At 42.3% G+C, this 26,422-nt stretch overlaps 1 long non-coding RNA gene across 1 annotated transcript in view; it reads right to left on the bottom strand.

Moving 5' to 3' along the window:
- Nucleotides 1-1,266: 1,266 nt before the first annotated feature.
- LOC310710557 overlaps nt 1,267-26,422 on the bottom strand; it is a 43,454-nt gene continuing 18,298 nt past the window's right edge. The window contains exons 2-3 of the long non-coding RNA XR_014528125.1: nt 2,461-2,641; nt 1,267-1,587 (exon numbers count right to left, since the gene is read on the bottom strand). This is a non-coding gene — a long non-coding RNA (uncharacterized lncRNA). The remainder of the gene's footprint in view (nt 1,588-2,460; nt 2,642-26,422) is intronic.

Raw genomic sequence — 26,422 nt, 5'->3', positions numbered from 1 at the left:
TTCCGGTGGGTTGGGGACCTTCTTGAGCAGTGCTGCAGGTTCTCACAGCGCTGCTGTAATGTGGTCCTAGTGACCGCCACCCTAGAGGTCTTTTGCTAGGTTTTGCATGAGTTGCACCTCAGAGTTTCGAAGAGGGTCACCACATGTGATAACAATAGATACTTGATGTTATTCCAGAATGACAGGCAGCAACAAGATATTGTCTCAACTCAGTTGGCTTACCTGATTCTACTCTCTAATCGTGGACAGACACAGAAAAAGCAAAGAGGTTTCAGGACAATGATTAGGCAAGAGACTGATGGCATTAGGGAAGAGATGGGTGCCATTCACAGACTGAAAGTACATTACTGTGAAATTGGACCTTCCTAATGAGCAGCTGTTCTTAGTTTCACCTAAATATCGCATGTGCAGCAGTGGGCTCAGAAGGGCCCCAAGTAACAAACCTTTGGTGACAACAGGAGGCTGAGCTCTAGGAATGCTGTGAGTTAGATACTCATATCTAATATTGAGTACAGAGCAATGGAAAGGTTGAGGACATGTTCTGCAAGCAGAAGGTCCCTGGTACAATTCCTGGCATCTCTAGCTAAGCAAAAAGTATCACGTAGCAGGTGATAAAGACTGCTAATTGGACAATATAGGGCTAGATAGAGAAATAGTCTATTTGGTTTAAGGTCCCATTCCTTTTCTTCATCTCTTTATTTGCATGCCACTTTTCCTAGAAAATTGTGCCCAATTTTCTCACAACATATAAAATGAACAGTAAATATAATATTATTTTTTTTAAAAAAAATAACCCTAATGTCCATAAATAAAGAAAATAAATCCACACAACATTATATAAAGCATTATATAAAGCAATACACAAATAAGCTAACCTAACCGAACAGCTTAAAATGAAGTAGGAGACACTACTAACACAGAAATAAAATGATAGTATACAAGTTGGGCGGGGGTGGGATCATTATTCCAAAATGACATTCCATAGAAGCTCACCACAATTGACTTACCAGCATTAGATGGTAGCTACAGCTCCCACTTGTGGTAGCCTTCCTTCTCAGCTCTTACCGAGTTTCCTCTGTCAGTTACTTTTCCATCCCTCACACGGGGAAGGTAAAGCTAGCCACTCCTCCTTCAAACTCCACATATTCTCACCACAGTTTTGGTTTTGCTCACTGTGATACATGAAGCAGAGGCGTGTTTTACTAAATCAGCAGATATTGTTAGGTCAGTAGATACAATCTGCAGATATGTATGGGATTTTTTTTAGTTCTTAAGATTACTCACATAGAAAATCATCTCTACAATATATGGGATATATTTGTAAGCCATCTGTGTTGTTATGCACACTGTTTTCTAAGCTTTTACAAAAAAATTGGTTGAAAAAAGTCATGGGATGATACAAGTTAGTTATTACACTTGTAAAAGGTTATGGATTAAGTCCAGCTGAGTTTTGTGGCAGATTTGGGATGTGTGATTAGAAGAAGGAAAACAAACATAGATTGAAATGCCACCAACCTTTATTGGGCCCCGAGAATCTCTGAGTCTGTATGACAGAAGGCTTTCCTGTTTTCAACGGGATAAAGGAGACTGAAACAAAACAGCACAGATTCTGGCTATTTGCATCTTTTAATGACTACTCCTCACGTTTGGGCCCCTTTGTCAATCTCCCAGTTTTCAGGGGTTTAGCTGTGAAAAGTGTGGATAGCATTGCATGGCCTCATAAACCACGGAGTAGACATTTGTCTAGGATGTTCCCTCCCACTAAATTATGCTTCCCTATGGCTGTGCATGTATGGGGTAGCCAATTATCCTGTCTGGGTGTTGCCAACAGAGAGAGGTTTAAGAAAGCTAACACTGACTAATGCAAACAATTTTGTTTTAATTAAATTATCATGTTTAATGTTTTTAAAGTTCTGCGATGCTACAGTTCAGTGATAGCAAATCTGAGTGATTCCTTATTCTCGCTTGCTTGGAAAGAACTAGAAAGAGATGAGGATGGAAAACTCCCACCATCTTAAACTTAAAAAAGCTCAAAGAGGTTAAAATGCAATTAAAAAGTTTATGGCACCACTGATTTATGATTGCTCTGCAGACAATACACTGCTTGATATTACAGGGGGTGGGATTAATGCAAAGAATAAAGGATTGCCTGACAATATTTTTGTAACAGTAGTTAACAACATAAAAGACAAAAATACATAACTTATGGCACATGTTCGGAAATGGACAGAATAGTAGAGATTAAAGCGTTATGGGTTCATTAGCCCAGCATCAAATGAAAAACTGATTCAAAGTACCAAATTGCATATTTAGGAAAAAGCTCAGCTCTCCTGGCCTTGGCTTCTGCAGAACACACCAGAGCTAAATAGGCTACATAATTTTCTGTGCCAAAAAGGGCATAGTACAATTGTATTTACTGCCATCTTGACACGACCCCCTGATATTTGTCATGCTACTTACCAAACCCTTAATAGCTTCCTGTATGTTGAGCATTCGTCCTGATTTGATTGTACAAAGCCTGTGCAGAAGTTATGCGATGTCCACTCTTTATTGCACATTCGTTTCTTTGCATGGAAGTTGTGTACAGCATCGGATAAATGTTGCACATACCTAAATTTGCTGGTATGCAGTTGAATGCCTCCTGAAAAATAGTAACAGTCTGACTACAGGTGGAAGAAAATGGCCTGCTGTCTGGGACTGTGTGAGGGTCTGTGTGGGCACTCCCGCTTTCAGCTAACTCTAGTCAGAATTGCCAGCTCTCTTTCTCTGCCCATTCCAACTTCCAGGCTGCTGTTTCTGTGTGTGCTCTCTCGCTCTCACTTTCCTTTGTTGGGTATCTCATTCAAAAAACACAGAATCTCTCCAGCTATCCAGACACTATCTGCTAACCATTAACAAACGAATGATCAGCCAGCAGCTGTATTATAAATGCAGCATAATATTCTATTCTTCTCTATAAAGAAGACCTGTTTGGTTGTGATGTCAGTGCAGGTATCTCTCAGCTTATGCGGGGGTTATATTCCAGGGATCCCACCAAAATCACATAGTGAAAACATATTTGGCGCAATGGCAGGTGGGATTGCCAGTCTTTCCCCCCCAGGACATCTGCTCCCATTTTATTTTTTTATATTTTGCCAAGTGTGTAAAGTTGAATGTGCACAAGTTACAAGCTTACTGAACACGGATGTTACCTTGGAGTTGCATCCTGTTTGTGGCCTCTGTTGCACTTAAGAAACATCCTTTGACCTTCTGTATCTTCTGCAACTGTATAAGATGACCCTCTCATTATTTTCTGCTATTTGCTTTCTGCTTTATTGCTTATATTTGTGATAGAAGAACTTCATCAACATTTGGTGATCAGGAAGCTTTAAATGTTTGACTTTTATATATATATATATTGCTGGAAGCCGCCCATAGGGGCTGGGGAAGGGCAGGGTAAAATAATAATAATAATAATAATAATAATAATAATAATAATAATAATAATAATAGGGGTTCAGCTCCAGCTCAAATGCTTCTGCTGCAAGGAGTGCCCATCCCAACGCTTAAAGCAAATGGGATGGGCAGGTTTATGTGTGTCTGGGGAGGAGAACAGTGCCAACAACTCCTCTCCACTCATGGCTTATCCTTTGGTAGCTCAGTGGTGGAGAACCTCAGGCCCAGGGCCAAAGTGCATTTCCCCAGGGGGGAAATGTGTCCCTCCAGAACTTTCTCTCTGGTCCTGGTGACTGGTCAGGCCACATCTCATCCCTCAGCGCACCGCCTCTCTCCCTGTCACACTCCTCGCTGGCTCTGCTTCTCATTTTCCTGGAGTGTTTTTGCCCAGCTGGAATGTGTCCTTGAATTCTGATAATGCCTCTTGCTTGCCCAGGTTGAGAATAGAGAAGGATGCATGAGTAGATGTAGAAATTAGCATACTGTACAAAGGTAAAATTTACATACATTATTCCATCCACTTTGGCTAGATAGATCGAGAATAGCTGATAGTAAGGAAATAGTAAATTTAATTCTTAGAGTACTAAAAGAAAAACCCCTATAAAACACAAAAGCCAGAGGGGAAGGACATTAAAGAATATGTAGCATAAACTGAATTTCAAACCTTAAATGAAATAGATAAGTTATGGCTGGACCAAAGTGCAAGTTGTACTAAAATGCAGCAGACCATCAAATAATTAAAGATAGGAGAACCACCTGGATCAGATGGTTTTATCACAGAGTACAATAAGTAATTTATAAATATTATCCAAGACACAATAACAGCAGCTCTAAATGAAATATATACTCTAAACCATATACCTCAAGAATTGGGGAAATAATTTGATATATAATTATAATATAAATATATATACTAAAGGAAAAGACCAAGGAGATGTAGCACCATGCAGACTCTTATTGAATTTTGACTATAAAATCTTTATGGCAGTTCTAATGAACAGAGTAAATAAAATAATTCCTATTAATATGGATTCAATGTGCATTAAATAATATCCACAAAGTTCAAGCCAGTTTTCTTAAAGGTAAATCTAGGAACACTGATGGACATAGCAGATTACAACAGATTACAAAAAATAAGTGTAAGCTGTGTGTGTTTTTGGACACTGAGAAGGTGTCTGACAGGTTAAAATGGCCCTTCTTAAAGGACTGTATGCCATGTTATTGTTTTGGGACCAACTTCTGTGAATGGGTCAATATTACTTACAAGTCTTGTGCCTAAATGCCAAACATCAGGTTTCCCAGCTTTTCATTTGCTGAGGGGTGAAGACAACTGTGGCCTTGCCAGAAGTATTGTTTACACCAGGGGTCAGCAAACATTTTCAGCAGCGGGTCGGTCCACTGTCCCTCAGACCATGTGGTGGGCCGGACTATAATGGGGGGGGGGATGAATGGATTTTCATCTATGTTGGTGGCAATAAGTGCCTCTTGTGGGAGCAAATTTCATAGTTTAACTATGTGCTGTGGGAAGAAATACTTTATTTTGTCCAGTCTGAAATAGGTCACTGAGCTAGGGAGGTGCGTGGTATGATTCTGCAGGACTCATATGTTCCTAGTTTGCATCGCAAAGGGTAGCTGTGTTAGTCCATTGTATGAAAAACATTGGAGAGCTCTCCGGCCTCTGAAAGGCTAATATTTTTTGCCATGAGTTTTAGTTTGCTGCAGCCCACTTTGCCAGATTTGTTTTTCTTGCCATTTAATCTAACAATTGGCTGTAAAGCTGCTGAAGATGTCAATCTACTGGGAATAAATTTATGTAAGAAGTTATTTTCTGGAGACCACAGCTGACTGAATTTCTTCTTGAATACCCGAGTTGGAAGGAGTGACTGGGGTTCGAGCTTTAACAATTCTAAAAGCTTTTTACAAGGAGTTGCATAAGTTATTTGTAGGCTTCCAAATGGCCTTTAAAAGCTTTTATTTTTCTAAGGGAAATGTGGAATGTTTCTTTGGTCAAAATATTTTCTTCCAAAAGCATACAGTAAGTACATATTGCGGTATTCCTTCCAAATCCACTCCATTTTATATATATATATTTTAAAAAATGTTTCTGTAAAAGAGGGCTGGCAATAGAAACACAATTTTTAACATCAAAACGCCAGGAGGGAAAAGCGTATTCCTCACATCATCAAAAAGAGCAGTTTTGTCCTTTTGACCGTTTCTTCACAGCCTGCCTACTTGCCACATCTGTTTGGCAGGTAGGTAATAAATGGTGAATTCACCTGATGGCTCGGCAGCTTCCTTTGGTGGGGAGGGGAAAGGGAAGGAAATCAAGTAAAGTGCTCCTGCGAAAAGGATGGCAATAATTTTCACATCGCTGCAAGCCATTCTGCGAGTCATTCCTGTTCCAAGGAGTGCACCAAAGCACCCCAGTTAATTCCCCACAATTGCCACAGCTACTGTACCTTTGTGACTCTACGCGTCATTTGCCCACTCGTAATCAGCAGCCTGGTAATCACTCCTTTCACAGTGAAATGGGTTTGTTTATTTATTTATTTATACTTGCCCTCCCCCTTTCTCCCCCCTCCTCCCGTTTTGACTTAATTTTGACCTTCAGCAGCCAGGCAAGATTCCTGTCTCCACAACAGGCGACAGGTCGCTTCCATCCGTGAGCGTGAGGTAAAAAGAGAAGTATAATGGTATGCATTTATTTCACATCCAGGCATTTGGATACTTCCAACGACAATGCTGTTTTAGCCTGGCTCAAAACGACAGCAGCAGCAGCAACAGCAACAACAATTTCAAGGAAACAAAGCTATCTCCAGCTTATTCACTGAAAGTGAGTAAGGCATGGGCACGGCTGCAGAGAATCTGGCCCAAATAATTATCGTAGCTTCTTCATTTGCATCGCTGCCCAGCCCATTTCCTTTCAAGAACTCGAGAGTAGGCAAAATGAAAACCAAAGCTACATAACACACCAAGTGAAACATGGGTTGGGGGGCAGAAATCATTAGAGGTTGCAAACTTTACAGTACAGGTAACGTGCATGTTAATGGGGGTTAGGTTCCTGGCCATCATGCATATAGGCAAAATCACATAAAGCCAGGAACCTCTGGAACCCGAGGTGCGAGGTTGCCCCTAAGATTGAAAGGGTTCGGCGTGTGTCACGCGTGCGTGACGTGTGATGTCGTGTGTGCTGCATGCCACGCGGGGGCGTAGGGAGGGAGGTGTGCGGGCTGTGCGGTCTGCCCCGGGTGTCATCCCTGAGGGGGTGACAAAATGGCGGCATTACTGTGGGGCCTGGCCTGCAGTATGCCTGAGCCACGTGTCTCGGGGCCCTGTGCTGCCCGAAACGGCAGCGTGGGGCTTGTGCCCGCCAGACAGACTCCGTGGGCAGATCTCTGTGCCACCCCCCATGTGTGGCTCACCCCCCTGCCCCTGTGGGCAACTCACCCCGCCCCCACCACTACAGGTGCTGGAGCAGCTAGCTACGCTCCTGGTGCCACGCGTGTCATGGACGCACGCCATTGCATCATCTAAAGAGGGCTGCGGGCTCTGGAGGAGCCACCCACTGAAACTGCTACTCATGAAATGTTCCACACACATGATGGGAGCCAGGCCTCCTCAACCGTGAGGGAGCCCAGTCCCCTTCCAACAAATATTCAGGGGACCAAAGACACCTCAGCCCCTAGAGTTGGCTTGCCTGCCTGGAACTGCCCCCCTCCCACAGAGGCAGAAGGGCTCTGGTAGGGCTCCGTGACCACAGCTTTGTGCAGAGGCTGGAATTGCTCTTGATAACAATAGGAGAGGATGAGAACCTTCACAGTTGGGGCTGAGAGCCAGTGTGGTGTAGTGGTTAAGAGCGGCAGTCTCGTAATCTGGGGAACCGGGTTCGCGTCTCCGCTCCTCCACATGCAGCTGCTGGGTGACCTTGGGCCAGTCACACTTCTTTGAAGTCTCTCTGCCCCACTCACCTCACAGAGTGTTTGTTGTGGGGGAGGAAGGGAAAGGAGAATGTTAGGCGCTTTGAGACTCCTGAAGGGGAGTGAAAGGCGGGATATCAAATCCAAACTCTTCTTCTTCTGAAAAGCTAGCAGTGCTAATGCTCAAATTTCACATGGTTTTTCTGATCAGACATAGGAGGGACCTCCTTGCCATATCTATTGGATTAGAAAAGGAGATTGAAAGAAATGTCTCCACAAGTTCATAGAAGTATAAAAAGTGCATGGGACAGGAAAGAGTGTGTGACTTTGATTTTTTATTTATTTAACTTGCTTAACATTCTCACTGGGAGATCGTTCACCTGTATGAGACTGCAGAAAAACAAAGGACAAAGAAACCAAGTTAAGCAGGTTTCCTGTTAACAGGTGGAATTCAGAGTTATAATTATTTCATTTTGAAAAACCGTTTTTTCCATTAACTTCTGATTTAAATTTTAATGCTTAATTTGTTTTGATTGAGTTTTTAATGTTAGTTAGTGAGGATGACACAATTAAAGGCATCAAGAGTATATAATTATGTTCCTTATAATTATGCCATAATTGTTTTAGTATGTTAAATGATCTGGCTAATCGATTCCCCCCCCCCCGCCTTTCCTGGTTAAACAGCAGCTTTACACCCATCCCTGTTTTGGGAAATGGCACACAATGTGGGCTTGGGGGAGTATATTTACAAGCATTTCCATTAAAGTTTCAATGGAAATTCACTAACTAGTGAAACATTCATGCATTGAATCTCTCCCTTTCCAAGTGACTTTTGCCAAAGTGCTGAATGCTTGGCTTGCTTACACAAATACAGCATTCAATCAAACTAATGGGTACCTTGGAGTACTCTTGTGCTGGATATTATTAAATCAACCACCCCCTTGACAAATATTGAGCTGTGATGATAAACACTATTTCTAACATGATGCCCAGGTAACAAGGCAGTGCAGTTCTTTGGAAATAACATTAACATTAGGACAAGACGTTGTATGATTAAGGTGAATGGCCAAATAAGTCTTCCTATTCCTTAATCTTCAGAAGATTATTGCACAAACACATCGACTGCTTTTCCCAACTGTGTTGGCTGCATATTAAAATAGTGATGTGCAAGTCTAACTACTTGACTCGAATTGGTGCTGTTTCACTCAAATTGGCTGCTAGGGAACATGCTTAAATTAAGGGAGAATGGCTGCTGTTTTTATCCGCAGCTATAATTTTTGCTTGTAAGCAATGGAGCAAAAACAAACAAACCTAAGAGTCCTGTGGCACCTTAAAGGCTGACAAATTCAGACGAGCAAAATTAGGGATGGGAGCATCTGTCAATTTTGGTGTGAATGGCTCCTAACAATCAGATTTTTTTTAATGCAGTTTTTTTTTTGCAAGGAATTTTCCCTTATATAATTTATGTATGTTTTAAATGTTATTTTCACCAATTTCTTCACTTTTATGCACACGTTCCCCTAATATATGACTTTTTGGGAAACATTGGTTGGGTGGAGGACTGTATTGCAAAATTCAGATAAGTGCAGATTTTTGAAAGATGGCTGTGTGTCACAAACTGTGAATTGATCGATTCACCTTTAAATGAAAACTGAATCAAATTCCTCCCCATCACTACAGAAGACTAATCGGCCAATGTGTAGGTATAGGTTGGCTTTAGTTTTAGTAGTACCAGATACTGACGTGTATGCTTAAAACTGGATTATATTCCTGCAAAAACAAACAAAGAGGTAGGCTCAAGTGGTTCATTTGACTGGCACACATTGGCCAGAGCTCCTGGGAAGCCCAAAGGCTTGTTCAATGCTATGACTAGGCTGCAGCACCCTTCAAAACTACGAACACTCATATATAGCCCAACTGTCCTTCCCAGAGATGAAAATGGGACAAGCATTGCTGCAGCAATGTCGGAAGCAGCGACAGTGCCACTCCTTAGGCAAGCTTAGCTCTAGAAACTGGATCACAATATCTGGAGGGATAAGAAATGAGGAACATGGTCCCACATACATCTGAAAAACAGATGTTTTGATGCTGTGACCATGACCTGTTTTATTTATTCAGCTTTATCTATTGTGTACTCCCATCAGATGTCAAGGAAATAAACAACTATCTGACTTTTAGAAGACATCTGAAGGCAGCCCTGTTTAGGGAATTTTTAATGTTTGACGTTTTATCGTGTTTTTAATATTCTGTTGGGAGCCGCCCAGAGTGGCTGGCGAAACCCAGCCAGATGGGAGAGGTATACTACATCATCATCATCATCATCATCATTATTATTATTATTATTAATTTTCTACTCCAAGATGGCTAAGAATTTATTTGAAATAACTGGTTTCTGCTGTGGCTATGTGCCCCGTGGCTATGCTATTCCATACTCCTCACTCCTGGTTCTCTGTATCATTTTTATGCTGCCATCGCAACTTAAAGAGTGGGGCATGTTCTCAAGATGATGGCATCAATGCTGGGCACTTTCCCCTCCTTCAATTATCCCCTCCAAAGGAACTTTCTACGGTCAGGAGAGAATTTTGAATTGTGTTACGAAGGTACTTTCTAATATTGGGGCTGCTTTTCATTCAGCCGCCTCTTTTGTCACACCTCTCTCAAAAGAGCCCACATCCTAGAGGATGATCTTTCCCCTTTCACTCTCCTACTGTAGTTTTGTGGCCCTTTCACATCATTAACATTTTGCTTGAGAAAAGTGCTGTTAATGCATGGCGATGGCATGGAGACTACCTTTAAGAACAGTTAAAGAGTGACCCCGTTGGGAGGAAATGTTTGTTGTGCATTTTGGCCTTGAAGCACAAGTCTTTTAAAGGTTTCCATTAAGTACTGGGCGTGTATACTTAAAGGCAGCACAAAGCCTCTGGGAAAGGACTGGTGTAGCAGGGTTGCTGTGGTAAGCACTCTTTTCTCCTCAAATGCTCCAGCAGTACCACGAAATCCCATGTAAGTGGCCAGAGGAGAAGTAGGAGCTGCCTGTGGGTAGTCTTATCCTATTCATGAGCTCCTTTCCCACTTTTTAAAAATACTGTTTTTGGCAAACACTCGATACTTGAAATATAAAATGTATGGCTCGCCCACTGGGTTACGCACAGTGTGTAGCTTATTGAATTTAGCTAAATTGTGAGTCATCCATCAATAGTCTTCCTGGTGAACATACTTGTAATAATTTCACACATTACAAACAAAAGTAGGTATGATTTTCAAGATTTTTGAAGCATTTTCACCCTTGGGGATTTTATTCATTTTTTTATTATTATTATGCTTGATTTGCTGCTGAAAGAATGTGTCAACCTGGGAGACGGAGCCAGATGCTACGAGAAAAGACAATGATTATCGGTCACTTCAAGCCACCTGGTACACTAACGTGCTGACGGCTTGCATTGCAAAACAACTATTGATTTGTTTAGTTAGGCTGCAATCTTAAGCATACTTACGGGGGGGGGAGACATGTCTCATTGAACTAAACAGGACTTACTTAGGAGTGAGCATGCTTAGGATCATGTTATCAGTGCCTTTATGCTTTGTATTATGTTTCATTTCCACCTTTCTCACTGGGATGTCAAATCAGGGATGGGCAAATCTTTCACTTTCACATTTTTCCTGTCTTAAGTCCAGTTCTCCATATATCCACATCAATTTCCTTTTTTTTTTTTTGGAAGTCCTCATAAAAATTCACCAGCATTTTAGCACAGATTTCTTCTAATATACACAAATTTACTATGCAATTTTGCTAATATACACATTTTGCAAAGCAATTTCTCTAAATATAATGTATCTTTGTGCTATTTTCGTCATCATCATTTTATTTGTCTGCCAGCTTCCATAATTCGAGGCAGCTTACAGCATGAAAAGATTTGCATAATTACAAACTTAACAAAAGTTCTCATAAACAATAAATAAAAGACATCAAAGTACAAAAGAAAATTGAAGCGCTTTCACACAAATCATAATATATAAAAATAAAGATACAAAATATTGATATCAATAACAGCAACAAAACACCCTAAACAAAACCCCAGCCCAAAAGTCTGTCATGCAGCCTCAGCTTTTGTAGCTGGAGTCAGTCAGGTTCACATATCGTTTTGGAACATGTGTATTAATTAGGTAGGTTCACCTTTAATTGCAAGCTGCATCAAACTGCTTTCTCATCCCTAAGTACAAAATCTGACAAATCAATTGAAAGCATATACAATGTTACACTAATTTGCTGTACAATAATAATAAGCACAAATTGATTAAATCAAACCAACTATTTCATCCAACCAACATAAAGCCTGAAGCAGGCCACTGTGAACAAAATGAAGCCAAATATACCCAATGTATATAACCAATATACAAAATGAAGCCAAATATACCCACACTGACCACCCAGCTGCTTATGGGAAGCCTGAGGACCTGAGTGCAGCAACACTGCCATCACTCATGACCGCTAGAAAATGGCATTCAGAGATGTAATCCCTCTATCACCGGAGGTTTAATATAACTGTCATAACTAGTAGCCACTGATGGCCTTTTCCCTCCATGAACTTGTCTAATCTGCTTTCAAAAGCCATCCCAGTTGGTGGCCAGTGCTTCATATTGCAGGAGCAGATGCTGTAGTTTAACTAAGTCTGAAGCACTTTCTTTTGTCTGTCTGACTCTTCCAACATTCACCTTAATTGGATGCTCATATTGGAGGGGGCAGAGCCAGAAGCAGTCTGAGAGAGGAGCTCCAACAGACACCAACATGCTGACTTTTTCTTTGTGGTGAATTTTATGTGAAGAACCTCTAAGGTATTGCAAGTAGGATGGTGGATGCTGGTCAAGCATGTGAATGGTAGTATGGCAGCTCCATTGTATACACACCTCTCTGTGTGTAAGAGTGGATGAATCTGGAGAAGCACTGGTCTATTATTTAACCAATAAAATATTAGAAGTCACATGTCAAATGCTGTTGACTGACAAAACATCAAATGCTGTCATTTAACAAATATTGCATGCCAAATGTCATAGGTTGAACACTGGAAGTTGTCTCACATACAGTACTGCATGTCAAATGCTGCAAATTGTTGTCAAAGACTCCATGTCAATATTTGCAGAGAACAATTTTATCAAATAGTTTTATTCAAAGAAGAAGAAATATGACTAAGTATGACTAAGTTGGGTACCACCTATATATAACATTGTTAATAAAACTAGGAGCAATAGCAAGCTCCAAAAACAATTTAAAAACTGAGAAAATAATAAAGGCATTTGCCTAGCATATAAATGAAAAGTAGATGAGCCTCACAGGTGAGAGAATTCCAGGAGTGGGTGGCCACCATAGAAAAGGACCTGTACCCAAATCACTTCTCATAGCAGGGCCCCTCGGAAGAGCACCTTTTGTGACGATATCAGTGCACAGACAGAGGTGTGTGAAAGCAAGCATTCTTTGGAACCCCAGACCTTAAGCAGAGCTTTAAGGTGAAGATGTTTAAACTCGGGATCAAAGATCTTCCACCTGTGCTTTAAACAAACCGAAGTTTGCGAACAAAGGCAGGCCTGTGTATATTGTACTGCATTTGAGGAGTAGGGTCCATTTTGGTTTCTCACAGTTTCTCATTTCTCCAGTCTTCAGTTTTCTACATTTCTATATCTGTTGGCTTTTTGTTTTTTTCAATGTTGTGACAATTTGTCAGGATTTTTGTGTGAATTTCACTCACTATACACACTGAGCCTAATATGCACATAAATGTGAAGCAATTTCCACCGATATAGTGCATTTCTGTATGTTCTTTTCCAAAAACAGATGCATTTATATGAACACATTACCAGAGCATGTGCATTTTTTGGGTGCAAATCATTTGGCTGCAGAACTGACATGTCACAGTATGCAATACTTGATGTGCCTTGCAGGTGAGAGAATTTCATGTGGACGGAACCACCATTGAGAAGGCCCTCTATCTTCCCTTATGAGTGGGGAAGGGTTGTAGTTCAATAGTAAAATATCTGCTTTGCATACAGAAAGTTCTGGTTTCAATCCCTGGTATCTAGAGATACCAGGGATTGAAACCAGAATTCCTGGACAACCACTGCCAATCGGTGTAGACTCTGAGATTGGTGGACTGATGCTCTGTCCCAGTATAAGTCAGGTCCCTAGGCTATTGTATGCAAAATAGAAGGTTTTCACCAATTTGTAGCCTTGACTGAAATTGGCATGGAAGTGTAGATAATGGTGTTTACTCAACTTCTCGATGATGCTTCACATTCAAGTATTAAAGAACAGCAACAATGGAATACAGCAATCGCTACCTCAATATGTTTGGATGGTAAAGTTTCAGAACAGAGTGCTCCTAATAAGGACTGAATCCATCCTTTTATATGCCTAATGCATTTTGAAAAGAAGTATGAATCTATTAACTTTTTAAACCTTGAAGCAGGCAAAGTTGGAGTAGCTAGGCAGCTTCTAGTCTAGCAGTACTGCGATGGAGGGTTCCTCGTTTCACGAAGTTTGTCAGTGAGAGGCCCCTCATTTCAGAAGCCTTTCCAGCAGTTCATGAGCAAGTGAAAGTCTTTGCATCCTTCGAAGAGGCAATTGCCGTTTGAAAAGTTATCCACCCCAATTCTTCTCCCTCTCCCAACATGCTCTTGGCAATGGGTGAGGGTCACAGCTCAGTGGTGGAATGCCAGCTTTGCATGTAGACCAAGTTTGGTCATAAGAACCAGGTTCGGTCATAAAAATGTGGGAAGAGGATCAGACCACATGCCTATCTGACCCTGCATCTTGTTTCTTGCAGTGGCCAACCAGATGGCTAAAGGAAACCCACAAGCAGGACAAGAGGGTAATAATAATAATAATAATAATAATAATAATAATAATAATTTATTATTTATACCCCGCCCATCTGGCTGAGTTTCCCCAGCCACTCTGGGCGGCTTCCAATCAAGTGTTAAAAACAATACAGCATTAAATATTAAAAACATCCCTAAACAGGGCTGCCTTCAGATGTCTTTTAAAGAGAAGATAGCTGCTTATTTCCTTCACATCTGAAGGGAGGGCATTCCACAGGGCAGGCGCCACTACCGAGATGGCCCTCTGTCTGGTTCCCTGTAACCTCACTTCTCGCAATGAGGGAACCGCCAGAAGGACCTCGGTGCTGGATCTCAGTGTCCGAACAGAACGATGGGAGTGGAAATGCTCCTTCATGCTATCTCTTGCTGCTGTTCTGCAGTATGACCGTCCCAAGACATTGCGCTGCTCGAGGTGAAGGACAGAACTCTTTCACCCAATTCATGTAAGTGTCATGGACTGGCTGGATGCTGAGAAGTGGTTGGAGGCACCAAGGGGACCCCCAGGGGAAGATGACTCAGAGCCCAGGGATTGTTGGTGGGATGATCTCAAGTCGTCAGAGAGAGAAGAGGGAGCAGACGGGGGGGGGGGGGAGGTGTCAGAAGCTGAAGAGGCAACAGGTTTTAGGGAGCAAAAGGAAGCTGTGGCAGAGAGCAGTGCGGAATCAGAGGCCGAAGTGCAAGCCTGAGAGGAAGAGGGGTCAAGAGGCAGAATGGAGGCAGGCTGCTGAAGAAGGCAGGGAGTCTCCCACTCCTGCTGTGACCAGCTCTCTTCCTCCCTGGTCTCCTAAAACACCAGGAGGAATGAAGAGGGCAGAGCAAAGAGAGACAAGGCAAAGGAGCCTCAGGTTGCTGGGACAGGAACCGGGGGAGAAGCCTTAGAGAGCAGTGGGAAGACGGGGACCTTCAGTCCTCACAACTGCCTTATTGGGGCAAGACCTCCTGGGAAGAGTTGCTGTGATTGCTGGGCCTGCGGTTTTTGGTTTCTTTGAATGAAGAGTCAACTTCGCTGACACCAGGTGTTTTATTGCTGACTGGCTCCTGACTCCAGCTCCTGATAGTAAGATGTTGAGTGGCAGCTGAATAATATTTTGACACTGACAATGATGCCCTGTCCTTCTGATTCATGAATGGGCCCAGGAAAGATGGGAGGAATGAAAGTCACGGCCTCCGAAATGGGAGGGACAAAAGCTCTGGTAAGGTTGAAAATGGTGAAAAAGGCACCCATCCTCTTTTTTCTGACCTGTTAATGGCATTGCCTTCTTTTTATCTTTTGTCTCCACCAGAATGTGGAGATAAGTTAATCAATGGCTATACAGCTCAGAATCAGGTTGCTTAAGACACCATCTTATCCTTTATACACCCAGTAGATCCCTGCAGTCTGTGGAAAGTTTCTGCTGCAAGTTCCAAGAATCTCAGAAACGCATTCCACAGTAATTCAGAATAGGGTTTTTAGTGTTGCTGCCTTTGTTCTGTGGAATAGCATCACTCTTAAGACAGGCACCCACTCACTATGTGCACTTTTCAGGAACAGCTGAAGACATTTTTGGCCCAATAGACTTTCCTAGCTGAAAAAATGGGGACTTTGCCATGAGTGCCGTATGGTTTTTAACTTCATTTTGAATGTATCCAATTTGTGTGCATTTTCACCTTTTTGCTGTTTTTATTGTACATCACCTTAAGATGGTTGTGTAGAAGGAGATTAATAAATTAAGAAGGATAGTGATGATAACAAGAAGAATGATAATAATAAATAATTAGGAAGTTATTCTGACTTGAGAGCCAGTGTGGTGTAGTGATTAAAAGCAGGGGAGTCATAGTCTGGCGAACCGGGTTCGATTCCCTGCTCCTCCACATGCAGCTGCTGGGTGACCTTGGGCAAGTTACACTTCTCTGAAGTCTCTCAGCCCCACTCACCTCACAGAGTGTTTGTTGTGGGGGAGGAAGGGAAAGGAGATTCTTAGCTGCTTTGAGACTCCTTCGGGTAGTGATAAAGCGGGATATCAAATCCAAACTCCTCTTCTTCTTTTTTTAGAAGACATCTGGAGGCAATCCTGTTTAGGGAAGTTTTTAATATTTGATGAATTATTGTATTTTAATCTTTTGTTGGAAGCTGCCCAGAGTGGCTGGGGAAACCCAGCAAGATGGGCGTGGTATAAATTTATTATTATTATTATTATTATTATTATTATTATTATTATTATTATTCCTCAATGTAGGATTGGGAAATCTGTCTGTCCATGTAGACGATACATGGACCAATGATTTGTTTCTGTAAAATGTCAGTTACTGGGTTGGCTGGGCTGGGAAGGGGAGGTTTAGGGTATACTCTTCGCATAAAGGATGGAGACCAACACACTTTTATAAGAACAAACTCAACCTCACATTAGGTGTGAGAAAAGGCTGCTAGAAATCTTTGGCCAATATTCAATGAACGAGTTTTATCAGCAAATGCCCTGTGCAAGGACTTCCACTCTCCTTCATCTTCCTCTGTGCAACCCCAAAAATTGACCCGGGGGTTGTATGTGTCAAGAGAACCCACAGAGTGGCACAGGGGGCAGATCATTTTATCTGGCAAGCTGATTGCCTTAGCCCAGTGTTGAATTCCTCCCTGCGTTCTCATTTGCCTCAGTGACTGGTGTCTAGCGTTCCCGAACTTTGCATAAAACCTGGATTGGAACCACTCCAGACTCTGGTGGTCAGGAATACATAAGACGCAGACTGCATCCCTTAACATTACACGTGGGAGAATTTTGCTGAGGACTGTCTACTTCAAAGTGGCTTTCGTCACTTTCAAGCATGGGTAGGCAAACTAAGGCCCGGGGGCCGGATCCAGCCCAATTGCCTTCTAAATCCAGCCCGCAGATGGTCCAGGAATCAGCGTGTTTTTACATGAGTAGAATGTGTGCTTTTATTTAAAATGCATCCTTGGGTTATTTGTGGGGCATAGGAATTCGTTCTCCCCCCCCCAAAAAAAATATAGCCCGGCCCCCCACAAGGTCTGAGGGACAGTGGACCAGCCCCCTGCTCAAAAAGTTTGCTGGCCCCTGCTTTAAAGGATGCAATCCACAGTTCTGTCCCCAGTGTGTTTCCTTGGCTGCTTGTCCAGCAAAGGGAGGCTGTGAATGGTTTTTTTTTAAAGCGTTCATACAGAATGCTTATTGCAATCCCTCCTCCTCTCTTGGCAAATGCATTATCAAGAGAGTGGAACGTTTTGATTTCACAGAAAAAGGCGACTTTCCACCTTTTGGAAGTGCTGCTCTTTCAAAGCGTATTTCACATCGCATCCACACCCGCAAATGGCACCTTTCACTGTTAAAAAATGAACCCCACAAAAATTTGGTGGAGGCCCAGATTATTTAATAAAAATACAGAGCAGTCTGCAAATACACGGTTTTGACCAGCAGATGGCACACTTGCACAATTGACTTTGCTCTTAAACCCCAGCAGACACTCGGGGAGTCTAGAGAGCAGCAGCTACTTCTAAGAACAAACGGCAGTGTTTTCCCAAGCTCTTGCCAATAAAAACTAGAGGACTGAGACTGCCTTGCTGGCAGAGGAAACAATGTGCTTGTGCTGTAAATGGTGGGTGCTCGACTCAACTGCTGCAAATATGGGAAGCGGGATTAGGGCCATGATGTTTCAGACCATCCCATAGTTACTACAGTGGTACCTCGGGTTACATACGCTTCAGGTTACAGACTCCACTAACCCAGAAATATTACCTCGGGTTAAGAACTTTGCCTCAGGATGAGAACAGAAATCGTGCTTCGGCGGCAGCAGGAGGCCCCATTAGCTAAAGTGATGCTTCAGGTAAAGAACAGTTTCAGGTTAAGAACAGACCTCCAGAACAAATTAAGTACTTAACCTGAGGTACCACTGTATTTGTTTCACTCTTTCCCCAGTGAAACTCCATCCACTTTCAGTGTTTGAAAAATAAGGCTGAATTTGATAGTTGTCAAAGCTTCAGAGCTTGTCCATTATGCACTGATATTTAGGGGGAAATTCACACTTCTTTTTTCATTTTTAAAACTCAATACACTTCAGGAGTGCTACTGCATTCAGGTCCTGTCTGCAGGTTTCCCACAGGCAACTGTTTACCCCCGGTGAGAGAAAAGGATGTGCAGCCAAATGAGTATAACATATTCTTATGGTATAACATCAGTTTGCGTATCTAATTAACAAAACTTTTTTTTTTTTTTTACTTCAGGAGAAATCAAGTTTTAACATGGCAAATATACGAATTGTTATGTACTGAGTTGAATAGGATCCAAAATGCAGCAGTCTGATTGGTCCTAGAACAATAGGATTCAGAATGCAGCAGTCTGGTTGGTCTGCAGGAGCCACCCAATCCAGCTCCAGGTGGAAGTGAATCCACAACCTGATTGGCCTACAGGAGAATCCCGGAATTAGCCAATCACGTGCAGCCCATTGTGTAAATAATGTATATAATGCTGATATTGTAGGGCAACTTCCATTCCTCTTCACCACTATGAGCTGAATAAAGAGCATGAAATCCACTCTTGACTCCAAGTATATTTCATGAATATAACCATCATTTTGTAATGAAACAGTTATAAAACAGTCAAATTAGCTTTTGGGTGGGTTGTTGTTTTTTAAGTGTTACCAAATTTTCACCTACTTTGACGGGTTCTTTCCAAAGCAAAAAGAAGTTAGGGTTTTTTTATAAAAAAAGTTCCGTTTGTGGAGGATTGGTGGTACCCCAGTGTGTTAATGAACTAAATCACTGATTACTCTTTTTGCTTTGTGTCCTCTTAAATGTAATGGGCCATGCAATGGAGCAATAAATAAATAAATAAATAAATAAATAAATAAATAAATAAATAAATAAAGTAAAGTAAAGTAAAGTAAAACAAAACAAGGCAAATGACACCAGACTAGTCTGAAGAAATCAATACTTGGGGTGGGGTGTGGGGTAATACCACTCTTCAAGTACCTGATGGGAGGTCACATGTCAGTGGGCAAACACTTTCATTTTGCTGCCCCTGAGGTGGGGATGTCAGAGAATTCCGATGAAGGGGGTGGGGGGAATTGTCAGAGTTCACTTAGTCATCTGGAACAGGAAACACAATTGGTGTTTGCTCATTCTGGAAATGATCCATAATGATTCATAACTGATGACTCCCTCTGGCCCGTTTGCATTGTGTTTCGTTCACACTGAAATGAATAGCGTGGAATAATGGGATGATCGCACAATTAATTAATGCTGTAATTAATTATGTGAAATTTTGCTATGGCGGACCGCAAGACAAACAACATAGGTTATGTTGGAAGCTGAACCACTGCCTGTGATATATACAGGGCAGAATGGAAAGTGATTCTGCCTTTCATCCATACTGGGGGTGGGAAGAGATTTAATGTGGTCAAGTTACAGGTGGTTACATTTTGAGACAGGTTTGTAGAAACCTTGTTTCTGTGGATAGGACCACCTGCCCACAACGCTCCCTATGTGTGCTGCCCAATGCACTCAGACTCTAACCTTCCCCATATTGAGTAGGGTAGCTCTTCAGGGACCTTACACTCACATTCACTTTGACATGAATGGGACCTTGCTTGATTGGGGGCCCTGATAAAACAGGATCCTTGATTGCATGAGGTGGTCAACTTGCATCCAAGTTAACATGAGCAGAAGCTCCTGGCAGACCCATGCTGCTCAGCCTGGAGGCACAATGCACACAGGAACAGGGCTTTGCGGTTGGGCTTCTGTGCATGTTCAAGCAAATACCTGGATGCACCTCTGGATTGAACATTAGGAGAAGCCTCTTGGTGGCAAGAGTAGCTAAGACAATGGAACAAATTGCCTAGAGGGGTGACGAGTTCTCCCTCAATGGGGGTCTACAAGCACAGCCTGGGGAGCCGTCTGCTAGAGTGCATCTGCTAGAGTGTCTTTTTGGTCTTCTGAACTTCTCTCTTGTAGACAACAGCCTTTTGGGACGCTGCTGGGGTGGTGGGAGACTAAATTCTGGACATGTTGGCTGGGCATTTTCATAGGATTCCATCTTTCATCGGAATGCCACAGTTTAACTGAACTACCGTATTTTTTGCTCTATAAGACTCACTTTTTCCCTCCTAAAAAGTAAGGGGAAATGTGTGTGCGTCTTATGGAGCGAATGCAGGCTGCGCAGCTATCACAGAAGCCAGAACAGCAAGAGGGATTGCTGCTTTCACTGTGCAGCGATCCCTCTTGCTGTTCTGGCTTCTGAGATTCAGAATATTTTTTTCTTGTTTTCCTCCTCCAAAAACTAGGTGCATCTTGTGGTCTGGTGCGTCTTATAGAGCGAAAAATACGGTATATAAACATTAGTTCTTGTTGGCGAACGGCCCCCTTGGGAAAGGCTGACTCCTCTTCCCAGGCACTGGGGCCTGTTGCCAGTGATCTGCCCCTAGCTGGTCTTGGGTCAGTCCAGGGAGATCAGTAATAAGCGACACCTCCCTTTTGAGAGATGCACACTCCCTTTCCCCTTGCATCTCAGCAGAAGAAAGAAGACAGTCTGAAAGTAGTCTGACTCATTCTACTTTATTCCCGGACTGTACACTGTACAAAACATGTCTGCTTTCTTGGAAACCTCCGTACAACTCTCTTACTCCTCCTTTGCAGCAACAACAGGAAGGTCTCAAGTTACACTGAGAACACAACCTTGAGAAGAGCGTTGAACATCCTGTCTCACGCTCAGTAACATCAGATGAATCACATGATGTAAACAATGTGCTGCTGGTTCGCAGCTGGTGAGCTCTCATATTACAACAGTTCTATCCAGGTATTGCTCCACAAAGTTGATGACTTTTGATGGTCTCTTGGAAGGGTGGTTGCTAAGCCTTGCTTCGGATGGTTGTTGAAAACATCCAACCACCCATACAGATAGACAAATCTGACCATTTGGGTTTCCCTTGGCTTCTCCTTTTTTCAATCTTAAGTTCTCCAGATTTCCACATCAGTTTGCAATGTTTCTCTTTAAAAAAAAAAATCCTCCTGAAAATTCATCAGCATTTTAATGTGAATTTATCCTAATAAACACATCTTTGTGTTTGACCTTATATGCAATTTCCCCCCAGATCCATTTCCCACAATATAATGCATTTTTGTACGTTACTTTCACTAATATACCTGCTTTCTCTAATATACTCAAATATATGCATTTTTGTTCACATTACTTGGTTGGACAACAGCACTGCAAAATTCAAAGAAGCACCAATTTTAAATAATAGCTGTGCCTCAGTTCACAGCTTGGTTTGGAGAGGGCGAATTTGGTAGGTTTGCTTTTAAATGTGAAATGGAATTAAATTTCTCCTCCATCACTTTCCCTGAACTACAGTGGCTTCTGGGGTGTGGGGGAAGTAAGATGTGAATCTATTTTGCACAGCCAATCGTGTTCATTCTGGAAAGCTGGCTTTCCTATACACACTTATCTTGAAGCAAATCTGACTGAACTCAATTGGAACATGCCTAGGATTGCACTATAAGGAGCTACATAGTAGAGATTTATAAATTTGTGAATGGTGCACAGAAACAGAAAGGTGGGCCCCCCCTCATCTTTCTGTCATAATACAAATCACCCAGGACTCAATAGTACATAAATCTTTAGTATCAAATTAAATCCAAAGCAAGATACCAGTCACTACAGTGGTGCCCCGCAAGACAAATGCCTCACAAGACGGAAAACTCGCTAGACGAAAGAGTTTTCCGTTTTGGAGGTGCTTCGCAAAACGAATCTCCTATGGGCTTGCTTCATAAGACGAAAATGTCTTGTGAGTTCCTGTGGGTTTTTTCCCCTCCCCCCCTTTTGCTAAGCCGCTAAGCCGCTTATCAGCTGATCCGATCAGCAGATAAGCCGCTAAAAGCCGCTAATAGCGCTAATCCGCTAATCCGTCAATGGGCTTGCTTCGCAAGACGAAAAAACCGCTAGACGAAGAGAATCACAGAACGGATTCTTTACGTCTTGCGAGGCACCACTGTACTATGATCAGGAAAAAAACCCAATGCATACTTTCATACTACAGGCATCTTCTGGAGATGAGTCAATATGAACGAGTTATTGCAAAATCACCTGAGCCAGTACCAGCCTAAGTTTCCAAATACCTTTTCTGCATCTGAATAACAAGCTTTTTTGGAAAGTAGGAATTTAATCATGTGTGACAGAGCCCAGACTGTGATAAAGTTTTGCCTGATCAAGACAACCTGAGGTTAAACTAATCCCATTAAGTGAGACACTTGGTCCATTTTTACACTAATACATTGTTAAGAAACTCCATTTTATTCCTATAGTCATGATGACGCTATGATTTGTATGAGTTTAAAATGCAAAACTGCACAAGCTATGTCTTTTTTTCATTATTTTTAATAAGAGTTAGCAAACTGGCTACTACTGGCAGAAGCAGCAGTAAAGCATAACATTGGAGGGGGAGGAATAAATGTTAAGTATGTGTTTCAGGGGGGATGTGGTTGGAGCTGTGGGTTAAACCACAGAGCCTAGGACTTGCCAATTAGAAGGTCAGCGGTTCGAATCCCCGCGACGGGGTGAACTCCCGTTGCTCAGTCCCTGCTCCTGCCAACCTAGCAGTTCAAAAGCACGTCAAAGTGCAAGTAGATAAATAGGTACCGCTCCGGCGGGAAGGTAAATGACGTTTCCGTGCGCTCCTCTGGTTCGCCAAAAAGCAGCTTAGTCATGCTGGCCACATGACCCGGAAGCTGTACGCCAGCTCCCTCAGCCAATAAAGCGAGATGAGCGCAGCAACCCCAGAGTCGGCCACGACTGGACCTAATGGTCAGGGGTCCCTTTACCTTTACTTTATGTGTTTCAGGAATGAAGCAATACACACAGTCACCTAAAAGAGGGCTCTCTGTAAGACCAGTAAGTCCAGGGTCTAAAACTACCTAGCTTCACCACTGTTCAGAAGCATAGCCTGAAATTAACCGACAGCCTTAATAGGTTTCTCAAAGCTGTGTGTAGTTTGCCTTGGAGTCTTTGTAAAAAACCGTTTCTGGTGACTCACCTTTTTGTTTTGCAACAGTCCGTGACAGTCTTTTTAAAAACACACAACAACAGCTTCTCTGACTGATGTATTGAAGAGCAAGGCTATATTATACACTCAATGTATATTATACACTCAGTGTCTTGTCAGGAACTAAGCATCCTGGAGGATCCTTAACATCTGGAGAATCTGAAGATGTCTGGTCCGTGCTCATTCATTACTGCATCACAGGAGGTGATAGAGCAGGCATTTTATGCAAAAGCTGTTGACTAAGTTATTTTTTCTTGCTTTGGCTAAGGGCCTCACGTAAGAAGCTATATATATATATATATATATATATATATATATATATATATATGAAAAGAAAAGAAGAAGCTGCACTCCATTCTCTAACAATGCCAGTTCTTGAGGACGAAAACCGATCACAACTGTGCTCCAGCAGGTCTTAATTGTCATCAACAGGAAAAATAGGTAGGTCCCTGATCCAAGCGAGTTCATAATGTAAAAGAATGGTGTGGGGGAGTTCAAGCTTGCAACATCTACTTTGTTTTTCCCCCTTAGGCCTTGTAGCCCATCAAATGCAAATTAGTAACCTAGAAAGCTTGGGGGTGGGAGACATTATACACTTAGAAGTAAGGAAGAGGATGTCTCTGAGTGTACTGGATCCCAAGAATTTGCTTTCAGTACACGAGGCAACCATTTTGAACACATTCAACTGATGCACAGTGGCTGGTGCATGGGTCCGTTTGGACCTGGAAGAGGGCCGAACAGGGTTCTCTGCAGTGGCTCCCAATCTATGGAATGCTCTCCCCAGGAAAGTTCACCTGGCGCCTTCATTATACACCTTTAGACACCAGGCAAAAACATTGCTTTTAAACCAGGCCTTTAGTTGATCTTATTGACATCCAACACCCTTTTAGAATGTGCCTTTTTTCGGGAGGAGGGTTATTGGGTTACTGCTTTTGGTTTGATTTCATATGTTGTGGTCTTGTTGTGAACTGCCCTGAAACCTCCAGGTATAGGATGCTGTATAAGTTGAAATAATAATAATAATAATAATAATAATAATAATAATAATAATAATAATAAATAATAGGGTGGGGCGGGCTTATGTGTACTCTGCTGAGCTAGGCGGGGGCCAGGAAAAATGGTCGCTGCCTGTTCTAGACCTGATCTCACAGCCCTTTCACACAAAGCCAGACCTGAGCTTGCAGTCCTTTCACACCCCGCCTAATTTTGGAGGGAAAGTTGTTGCTATGAAGTGCGAAATCCTTGGTGATCCAGTGCAAATCACCCAGAGATCTATCAGTAGATCCTCTTCAGGTTTCTGCCTACACTGAGCAGTAATCTCAAGCTAGGACTCAGGTGACTACCAGAGCATGAATGAGAGATTTCTCTGAGTGGGAGGAAGAGGAAGGGCCAGGTGGATTTTTTACAATGCTGTTCATGGAGTGACGAGACTTGCCGATATATTGAATGTGGGGAGCAAAGAAGAATCAAAGATGCATGCCCCATCAACAGTGTGAACCTGAGGATAGGAAGGCCGACATAGATGAGTCTGAGGTGGCTCTGAGACATCTAAGTGAACAGGTAGGAAGAGATACAGTACTAAAGACAAGGGAAAATGTCTGTACTAATAAAACCCTTGACCATTTACTAAGCAAACGCAGCGTTGCTCAGTTCTTGCAATTACTTGTCATGTAGCAATCATTATTTTATGAAAAATCACTTCTTTTAAAATTGCTATAGTGTTCCAGAGATGCTTAGGTTAGATTTGTTAGATTGGATGGAAGTTAGCAATCTATCCCTTTTGATAGTGGGTGCATGTGGATATTCGGTGACTTTCAGGGGGAGGGGTCTTTCCTGGGGGCATTGTGTCCCAGAAATGCAGGCAGTGTAGGCCAATGCACCTCGTGGAAAAAAGGCAGGCAGGCAGGCAGGAAGGAAGGAAGGAAGGAAGGAGAAATAAAAAAATATATAAATAACTACTTCATATTTAAGATAAGATAAAAAATACTGAAATTCACTCCCCACCTCCTCCAAAGCAGTAAGTGCAACAAAACATCTCTGAAAATATCACACAACTGATTCACTTCCAGGTAAATGGATGTGTTTCAGCAGGAAGGGCATTTGAAGGAAGATTGGGTGGTTGAATCCTGCTCGTCTGTCTCAATCTTTCAGTACACGTGATCCAGTTTGTACTTCCCCACATCCACAAACACCTTGTTGTCGATGCAGTGATAGCTGTGCCTTGGTGCTTTTCCTCTTTGGGCCTGTCTCCACACTCATGCACAAGCTCCAGAAATTTGTTGGCCTTGAGAGTGTTCACATCTGTTTGCGCTCATACTTGAGGGGCAGCAATAATAATAATAATAATAATAATAATAATAATAATAATAATCCTTCATGCAAGAGCAGCAGATTAGAACATCAAGGGCCAGTGAGTGTTCAACCCCACAGAAGCCACACACCATGCACTTGGCCAAATGTTTCAGGGCTGTGGAAACTTTGGAAACAATGTATTGATCTCCCCTTAGTACAGTGGTACCTCGGGTTAAGTACTTAATTTGTTCCGGAGGTCCTTTCTTAAGCTGAAACTGTTCTTAACCTAAAGCACCACTTTAGCTAATGGGGGCCTCCTGATGCCGCAGCGCAATTTCTGTTCTCATCCTGAAGCAAAGTTCTTAACCCGAGGTAATATTTCTGGGTTAGCGGAGTCTGTAACCTGAAGCGTATGTAACGTGAAGCATATGTAACCCGAGGTACCAGTGTACTTCCCTTTGTATTTGTAGGTCAAACTGTTGCAGCAGCAGAAAATTTACTTATTCATCAGTTCTGAGGAGAGGTACAAAGCTTCTCTCTGTAAATGAGCACAATACGGCTGATGTAGTTGGCTTCCCTGCCCCCTGAATTATCTCTTGATTGGAGGGGACATGCACTATGTTGTGGTCCTGTGTCATCTTTTGTTCTCTTAGATGTGGGTCATTATGCCTTGCTCTCACAGCAGTCTTTGGGCATTTTGTGCTATGCTGTGCTCTCACAGAAGCCATTTTGTGACTGGTCCCTATGGTCATTTCTCAAAATTTGAAATTTGCCCCTAAAGGTAGACCACCTTGTATTTATCACGAAATAAACCACAAAGAAGTGCCATGTGAGTGTCTCTGAGGAGACTATTCAACAGTTGGGGTGTCACCACTGAGAAGGCTAGCAGC

The sequence above is a fragment of the Podarcis liolepis genome (assembly GCF_965112155.1).
Source record: "Podarcis liolepis genome assembly, chromosome: 1".
NCBI classification, from domain to species: Eukaryota; Metazoa; Chordata; class Lepidosauria; order Squamata; family Lacertidae; genus Podarcis; species Podarcis liolepis.
The sequence above is the reverse complement of the archived record's forward strand: the minus strand, read 5'-3'. Positions and strand labels throughout refer to the sequence as shown.